General features: G+C 44.9%; 1 long non-coding RNA gene across 5 annotated transcripts; it reads right to left on the minus strand.

The window, feature by feature from the left end:
* Positions 1-781: 781 nt before the first annotated feature.
* Positions 782-5,593, minus strand: LOC127297309 (uncharacterized). Of its 5 annotated transcripts, XR_007849064.2 has the most exons (8): positions 4,962-5,592; positions 4,762-4,858; positions 4,622-4,676; positions 4,053-4,090; positions 2,865-3,939; positions 2,299-2,469; positions 2,093-2,203; positions 782-1,435 (listed from the first exon to the last, which is right to left on the minus strand). It is a non-coding gene; the product is annotated as an uncharacterized lncRNA (long non-coding RNA). The 5 variants fall into 5 exon arrangements; XR_007849059.2 differs by having other exon boundaries at positions 4,053-4,676; positions 4,962-5,593; XR_007849062.2 differs by lacking the exon at positions 4,053-4,090.
* Between the last annotated feature and the right edge of the window lie 3,224 nt (positions 5,594-8,817).

Consider the following 8,817-nt stretch of genomic DNA (forward strand, 5'->3'; position numbering starts at 1 on the left):
GAGGGTACTGGTCAGACGGAGGGACAGGGCGCTGCTGGACGAGGCGCTCGAGGCGGTATGACTGCTGCACGCGAGGAGTAGAGCTGGAGGGTAGAAGACGCCATCAGAGACTTCTTATGCTACTACTTTATTCGACCCGCTCCAGGGCTTTCCACTTGATGTATCTTTGCGAGACCATCGTGTGGGCATGTGTGCTGGCCTAGGCAGGGTTGCCGTGCAGACTTGATGAGATTGTGGGTGTGTTGTATCTGACTCTTATGCGGTTCCGTTGGGGCTTTATATATAAAGCCGGGCTCATAGCCTTATGTTTAAACTAGTAAATTGCCCGTGCGTTGCTACGGGATAAAACAAATGAGACATATGAAAACATTTCATCATGGCAAACACTACATCTCTAGTTCCTCCCTTCTCAACTGTCGAGCGCATGGGTAACATCCAATTTATCCCCTGGATGTCTCATTCGTTTACCCTCTCCTCAAAAGAATGCAAAACATCATTTACCCTCTTCTCGAAGGAAAGCAAAACATCAAAGTGTCAACTTTGGATTTTAGTCTGCCTGTACAAACATTGTTTCTTTCATGTGAAAATGTCTCCTCGTTGAGATCCCTCCTTAAAAAGAAACAAAAATTGTGGCCCAAGAATATCTCATATATATAACTGGAATATCATTCATTGATAGAATGCTGCAACATCAACATATCAACTTGGGAACAAATCCAAAACCGCAGCAAAGAAACAAAATTCCATATCAACCGGTGCAAAAGTTCATGATGCAAAGGAATTAATAAAATTTGAACAGATCTCAATCAATTTCATAATATATATTCCGATGTCGTGATGAGTGCAGGGGTGCAGATTAGTAACATATGCTATACATATATAGAAGCTGATGAGGCTCAAGATAACCCAGCTCCAGACTCTCTCTAGCGTTATCCCCAAAACAATTTAAAAAAATACCTAATCAGTCTCCATTTCCACTCGTTCCTCCTATGTTTGCCACTCGCCTCCAGCATTCAGCTCCAAGCCTCCAACGCTGCAGCATTATTGTTGATTTGTGTGCAGAACTCGACTTACAACGACAAAACAGTATAAGATGTTGTAGCATTATCGACGGAGGTCATGGTGGTGCACATGACACACCAAATGATCCCTTTATAATGGGATGTCACCATAAGCAAAAGAGCAGAAATTTAATGTGTCGACCACAAACCTGGATCCTTCATTATTGCATGACAATGAAGTAAATCTCCAGAGTTTTGCACTTGACAATACACACACTCATCTTGTGTTTATAATCAAGATTGAAGTAGATATTGAGTATTGTCTTCTTAACTTTTTTCGCTGGAGAATCTCACTCGAGTTCAGAAACTTCTGAAGAAGTGAAGAGCATACTATGCCAACACTTGGCAATTGATCAAAATATGCAGTAGTGCACCTTGGAAATAAATAAATAGTTAAGTAAGCATACTGACCAAAATAATTCGAAGTTATCTAACAGCCAAGAGTAAGCAACAGACAAAAGAGCAGAGACAACAATGTATTTTGACATAAGTGCAACAATTGAATGTTAGGTCATCTAGCATCGATGCTCTGGCAAAATATGAACACTAAACTGAGACTAATACAATATTCAGAAAAGATCTGAAGTGATTCATGCTATCAGTGGAGGACTTGCATAATCATTTTGTCAAACACAAGTTGAGCAAATGAACCTTGATTCTGAAAGAGCATAACTATATCTTTTCTGAATGCATCCTGAACAAAGGGATGCAATCTTTCGGCTATAGGCAACAACCACTATATTACCTTGAAACTGGAGGGTGCCCGCATGAGTGAACCTACAGGCAAACAAGGGTATAGAGCGAGTATTTCATCTAGCCTAGAGTAGCCACTGATGCACCACTACTCTGATTATCTACACTTGCATTAAGATCGGAGGTACTACCGTGTTGAAAACCAGGAGCATGTCCAAACTGACGTTTCTCTAATTAACTCTATGCAAGCCCACTGTGTATTGTAATCAGCTAAGGGTTTCCATTTTGCCTTTTAGATAATGAAAAGCAGAAGCGCATCCATGCTAAATTGATGGTACCTCGGTTCAGCTGCAGCTGAAGATTAGCTGTGACCCTCAGCAATCAGAGCCCGGAACATATTGGTGCTCCTTCCGAAGGGTTCACCAATGGTCAGAAAAAACGTATATATCCTGGAACGAAATAATTGCAAGATTTTATTAACGGTTTACAGATTGACATCATACCAATGATAAGAAGGAAGAAATATTTGAGGGAAGCATCTAACCTCATCTAAGATTTACACAGTACACAAATCACTCCAGCGAGGTACATTAGTTTGGGCCAGGTTTCATATGAGAGGCAACCTCGCAGGCACAATATTATCATCCCCGTTGTAGTCAATTTCACGGTCGGGATCAAGGGCCCAAAGTATCATATCAAGAATGATTCATAATACCTGCAAATAATCAAATAAACTATCTTTAGAGACATAATATATTATGCTCAAAAGTTACTGCTCTCTTTGAAAAGTACAGTGGCAATTATAAGACCATGTGAAGTCCTACTTGCACAAAGCAAATTGGTCAGCGTTCCATATAAGATAAAAGCCACTACAAGCAGCTTCCATGATTATAAACAGGCAAGAGTTCCTCAAATCCTACCTTAGCATAACTATTGTATATGATAGAATTTTACACACGCGAGTGGTGTATAATTTTCAAGCATAGTGAAATATCGTAATCTATTCATGGCTCAGGCTGGCATTTTTTGAGCGAATCTCAGTTCTTGGGCTACAAGTGTAAGAAGCAAAATAGAATGAAGGATTGACCTTCAGTGTGCAGAATCTCTCACCTAAGAACCCACCACGCTCGGGTATCCATAAAGTATCCACATGTTTCTTGATGAGTTCATTATGCAGTAACAAAGTGGGCCATCATTGCTCTGTCAAAACGTACAATATCTAGTGGCCTATGTTAGGCATGACGAACAACATCAGGAAACATTGGCATGTCAATATTCAGTGTAATATGATGAGCAGAACTTAGTTTCTCCAATATTCCCAAATTTGACTGAAAACACTCCTTATCAAGGAGATCTTTGTTATATATCAGTCCATCTGCCACCATACCTCGTGAGACTTTCACATCATTTTTTCAAGCAATATTCAGAGGTATGATAGCTTATGGCATAATGAAGCAAGGAGATCCACACACCCTCACCGTTTGTTTTACTGAATTGCAAATTTAGAACAATAGAACAAAACTGTAACTGTGTGTTGCAATGCTGACAAATAAAATAAGGAATTTGCTTTCAAGAAACAATGACATAAAGTTGAGAATTATTACATAAGTGAGAAGAACCTTCTATTGTGAAACTCCTAAATCTAGTAGGAACATGAATTAAAAGTATGGCTTGCCATAGATTGAAACAATTTCAACCAATTAGGACAAATAAAGGATAAGAGTAGGTGGTAGCTTTTGGGGAAATGGGTCAGTTGAACATATGTACCAACTCGCATTAACAAAGGTTAAAAAATCTTTAAAAACGGTAGAGAAAAAAACTGATCAGTATGGCAACTAATCCATGCATGCAGGATACCAGATCCTTAAAAAATTCTAGTGATTTTGAACAGATCGCTAAGAAAAGTAGCCACCGAAAACAAAAGTTACCAAAACAAAAATTCTGGCTAAGAAAAGTATCCACTGTTAGGAGCCTTTCACTGGAGACCAGTACCTAAGCCATCACTGGAAGGGAGAAATATGACGCTGTGTGCCATCCACATGCCGCAAGGCCATCCTGCAGCCATGAACCGCGACACCGTGGAGGCGCTGGCTGCCGGTAGCGGCCACATTGCCCATGGCCAAGGCAGCGGCAAGAACAGAGATAGTACTACGCATCCACAATCTAGTGTTTCATGATCGACAACCTACATAAAACTTCATATCTTTATCAATATCCAAAATAGGCTACTGCAGATAAAGTTAATATGAGCTAGATACTTCCGAATTAAAGTAAAAAACATGGTAACCAGAAGATCACATTTTCAGGATTGGAGGTCCTCGGCGAGGATTGCACATCTGGTAATCATAAAGAGTTATGATGTTACAAAAATATCAATGTCCAATGATTCCATTCACGCGAGAGCAAAATAAAACCTTATTTGACGGTTCTTAACATGTGCAGTGGCCCTCGCAGTCAAACAAGAAACATCCATGAATTTTCACCATATAATAAGTGATTTAAGGAATATCAAATTGCATAAATTAAGGGGAAGCCTACATATACATCTAAACCTGACCCAAACAAATCAATACTCTTAAGAAATAAAACCCAAAATATCTTCAACTGCATAGCAGACCAACAGTTTATCGGATAAATTCATGTGGTGCTACGCGCCTACTCAAGTACACAAATCATCTGTGCGCATCATATGTAAAACTACAGACCTTAGTGTGCAACAATTATATATAGATGAACAATTCAGATTACCCCAAAATAATAGCAAGGTGCTTCCTGATTAAAAAGATGAAAGATTCAGATGATAGTAAACGCAAAGTGGTAGGACATTAGGCATCAAGTCAAGAAAAAGAGGAGAATAGATAATGCACCTTGCTACGGTAAGCAGATTATTATGTCTCTCATCAATCCGGGTGCAATTAGATTCTGAAAAAAATACAAAAAATCCGTTGTCTTATTTCCTTAGATCTTTTAGAAATTAGAATTCTGTTAGGATCGCAGCGGTGATGACCTTGCATGGTCGTATCTCCACCTAATCCGCTCTCCCATGTACAGCCCCAAGGTTCTTTTACTTCACATGAACCAAAAGCACTATTGCGACCATCTCCCTAGCAATTATGCCTCAACAATCAGTGCCGCACAATGGTCACGCAAGACAACAAATACAAAGCAGATGCATTAAATCAAACACTTGAAGAGCAATCGACTTACCTCATCAGACTGTCGTGGAAACGATCTGGAGCAGGGTGTGGAGGTATCCCGTATTCACAGCCTACCTGATTAGCCGGACCGCAGGAGCACGGCGCCACCCATGCCTGGATGCTCGCTCCCTTACAAACAATGCAGTTCTTAAATTCGATATTCGTTCTAGGATCCACAAAAATGCAGATCGAGCAGAATTTGAGGACCACGAGTACGGCCTTGTAGATCTTGAAGGGGACGACAGTGCCGAGGCAGAGCGTGAGTGCAGCTTGATGGGGTCAGAAATTGGCGAGCACTTCATGATTCCCACCGCTCCGCGCATGACCTGGCAGAGAGAGGATGACGGGTAGGTTCTCGCGGATGTGGACGCAATCGAGGTCGATTGGCTCGGGTGGGAGTGATGGAAGGTGCGTGACGGGAGCTGGGATCGGCGGTGTAGGGGATCGTGATTTTCTTCTTCTCGGTGACAGACGAGGAAATGGCGACGGCGGCCGGATCCACACGGTGGAGGCGGTGACATATGAGGAGATGGCAATGGCAGCCGGATCTGGTGCTGTGGAGGCGGTGATATACGAGGAGGAGGCAGATGCGGTGGTGCCCGGATTCAAGAGGAGAAAGCGGAGAATGTGGTGCGGGAGAGAAGGGGTAGATTGAGGTGGGGCCAGACTGCCAGAGTGATGGGAGCGACGAATCGGACGACGTACCAGTTGACGACGGAACGCCTTCCCCTTTTTTAAGTAGTAGATAGAGATTAAAAACACCCGGTAAGACTGTAAAGGAGTAACGCCACAGTAAAGGAAAAACTGCAGACGACGCCGACGCCATTACTTCAAGGTTCAAGCACCAGTGAACAACGCCCCGATGTGTACAGATTTGCCAAGGTTAGAGCATCTCTAACACAACCCGTAAATTCCGTTGGAACCGAACTTTTCCGGTGGATTTACGGGTTCAGGCCAAAACTCGCGCCGATCAGTGGCCGAAAACGTGGGTCGGCCCGAATACGGAGTTCGGGGGCCCGAGAAACTCCCCGCACGGCCACTATTAAAAGGGATCGCGGAGGGGAGTTCGGTTCGCAAACCCTACTCCCCTCCGCCGTCTTCTCTCCCTCTGCCGCCGCCAGTAGCGCGCTCCGACGAGCAATCGACGCTTAGCCAGACACCGATCCTCCGCCCGCCGCCGCGCGATGTCCTCCCGTGGAGGTTCGGAGGACCGTGCCGCGGGATTGGGCGGCAGCGATTTGCCGCCGCGTCCGCCCGTCTTCCGCACCGAGACGGAGTGGCGGAAGTGGAAGCGGAGCGAGGGCGCGTGCAAGAGGAGAGCTCGCCGGTGGACCAACTAGGGGTTCACGCCCCCAGGGAAGCTCGCCCGCTTCGGCAACCAGGCCAAGGGCTCCTCCTCCGGGCAGTCGAGCCGCGCACCGCGGCTGCCCGTGGCAGCGAGCTTCGAGGAGGACGACCTCGTCCCTGCTCGTTCGCCAACCTTCTCCGCCGGGGACTACGTCCACGGCAGCGACGAGGAGGAGACGGTGATGGCGCAGACCTTCGCCATCAGCGAGGCGGAGGCGAGGGCGCTTCCGCCGGGAGGAGGCCGATGCCGTCCGCCAGGTACGGGAGTACGAGGCGGCCCGCCGGGAGGCCCGCGTCCGCAAGGTCAACCTCGAAATAGTCGAGCTTGACAAGGAGGCCCACGTCCGCAAGGTCAGTTCCATTTTACGGGTTCTATTCTGCGCCACTGCAAATTTCGTTAGAACTAGCGTTTTCGGTAAACTGAACTCTCGTGCTTTTCGGTTTGCGTCTTTTCGGGCTCTACTAGAGATGCTCTTTGGTCAATGCCACCTGCCGGCCTAGCTACTGCTCTACAGGCTTTCGTGAGCCAGGGTACAAGTACGGACCAAAACAAATACAGACGACGCTGACCGCCCGTGCATACATACAGACTAGACTACGTGCACGCACTTGTAGAACATCATTTCCTGTGAAGTATAGAAGGACAACTGCTCAGAAGTTTTTATTTTTAAAATATCTGCTGTTAAAGACCTGAACTGGTGCACAGACGTTCAGAGTAGATCAATCACATCAAAAAGATGAGCAAGGCACGCTCATGAAACTGACCTGTCTGCATTAGAGCAAAGATTATTACCAAAAAACTTTCTCCAATCTTTACTGTTAGGTCTTGGAAGTTCTCTGATCCTGATCTGCATATTATCTAAATGTGTCACCGGTGGAATACACCGTCTACCCTAACGCAATACATGCTCGCTATCTCGTGGACTACATCATCCTCTCCATGGAACGATCGCGCACCCTGAGACCCTAGTGCGGTTACCTCCGGAGGCATGAATGACCTCATATCTTGAACCGCTCAGATACTAGTTGTTGGGATTCGTCCACATATCGATCACTTTAAAAAAGCTTAAACAAGAAGAAATAAAGAAAAATGGTGCAACACGCACCCTTTGTTTCATGTTGGGTGGTTTGTTTGGTTTTATGTGATCGATCCCTGGTTGAATCCCAACATAGAGGAACCGACGGGTAGACGGAAAAAAAAAAAAGAGGAACAAACATAAATACAGCAAGGTGATGACAGTCAGTGCATACATACTACGCAGGGACACACGGGTATAACAGCATTTCCGATGAAGTATAACAGCATTTCCGCTAGCAGCTCCTCCTGTGCTGTCGCGGCTCGCCATGGAGTATGTGGAGCATGTACCACTACCGAACATGCATGGATCTACAGCTTTTGTCCACAAATTACATGGCTTTCGACTTGCTCTCCCGGCCAGGTGCGTACACCTCCGACGAGTAGACACGGGGTCAAAAGTCTGGAGGCGGCAGGAATGACGACGAGGTCCAGCCTTGGATCGATGCATCGTGCAGTATATGCAACGGTGGCCGGGAAATAATTGGGGAGATTTGTCTCGGTACGGTCCGTGTGCCATGCATGCTAAAGGGTACACGTACTTCCATGTTAGAAGAAAAAAATCTATTTGAAACATCAAACTTGCGTCAAAATGAAATAAACACCAAACTCAAAATCTCTGTCGTTTGCACCTATAGTATTGAGCCCCGATCAAAGTCAAACCCTCGAGTTATTTGGTACACAAGAAAAACATCGATTGGATAACTGTGTGCTACCCTACTTTCATTGATGAAGCGCACATGTTATACTCATTATTAGAATAATTCTACCAACCAACTATTCCAACAAACAGATCTGATGGAAAGTGGTGGTATAATATACTTAACACCCCCTCCCCTCACGCCCTCTTCCGAGCGAAGAAATATTTCGGAGAAAACATGGGGGTGGGACTCGAACCCAAGATTTTAGACTCTGATACCATGTTAGAATAGTTCTACCAACCAACTATTCCAAAATACTGTTTTGATGAAAAGTGGTGGTATAATATAATTAACATTCATCTTCCTCACAGAACTTTCCCTTGTTCATTCACCAATTGATCGTCCTGCGGTGGCATCAACAAGAGCGGGGATATGTGGGAGGAACCAGGTACATATTGCAGCCGAGCGAAGCGTTGGACGGTGTGGGATGCTCGTGCTGGCATCCTTGGTGTTCTAGGCCTTCTGGCACGCATGGCAATAAAATCTAATCTGGATGGATGTAGTTGAGGTTTGGCGCAAAACGGACATTACATCCTCCGCTCTGGTTGGTCGAGGCATCTCGCCTCGCATAGGAAAAGGGATAGTCGACGAGGTGGAGATAAAAAAGAAAAGATATGACATGTGGGCTAATGTAGTAAGAGATACTATCAATATGGCACTTTCTTCTCTACTCTCAAAGATGAACCAAGGTTTAATTTAGACCGGGATAGTTAGTTCAGGTGCAACTATAGCAGGAATATTGA

This window comes from Lolium perenne, chromosome 4 (genome assembly GCF_019359855.2).
Source record: "Lolium perenne isolate Kyuss_39 chromosome 4, Kyuss_2.0, whole genome shotgun sequence".
Lineage (NCBI taxonomy): Eukaryota > Viridiplantae > Streptophyta > Magnoliopsida > Poales > Poaceae > Lolium > Lolium perenne.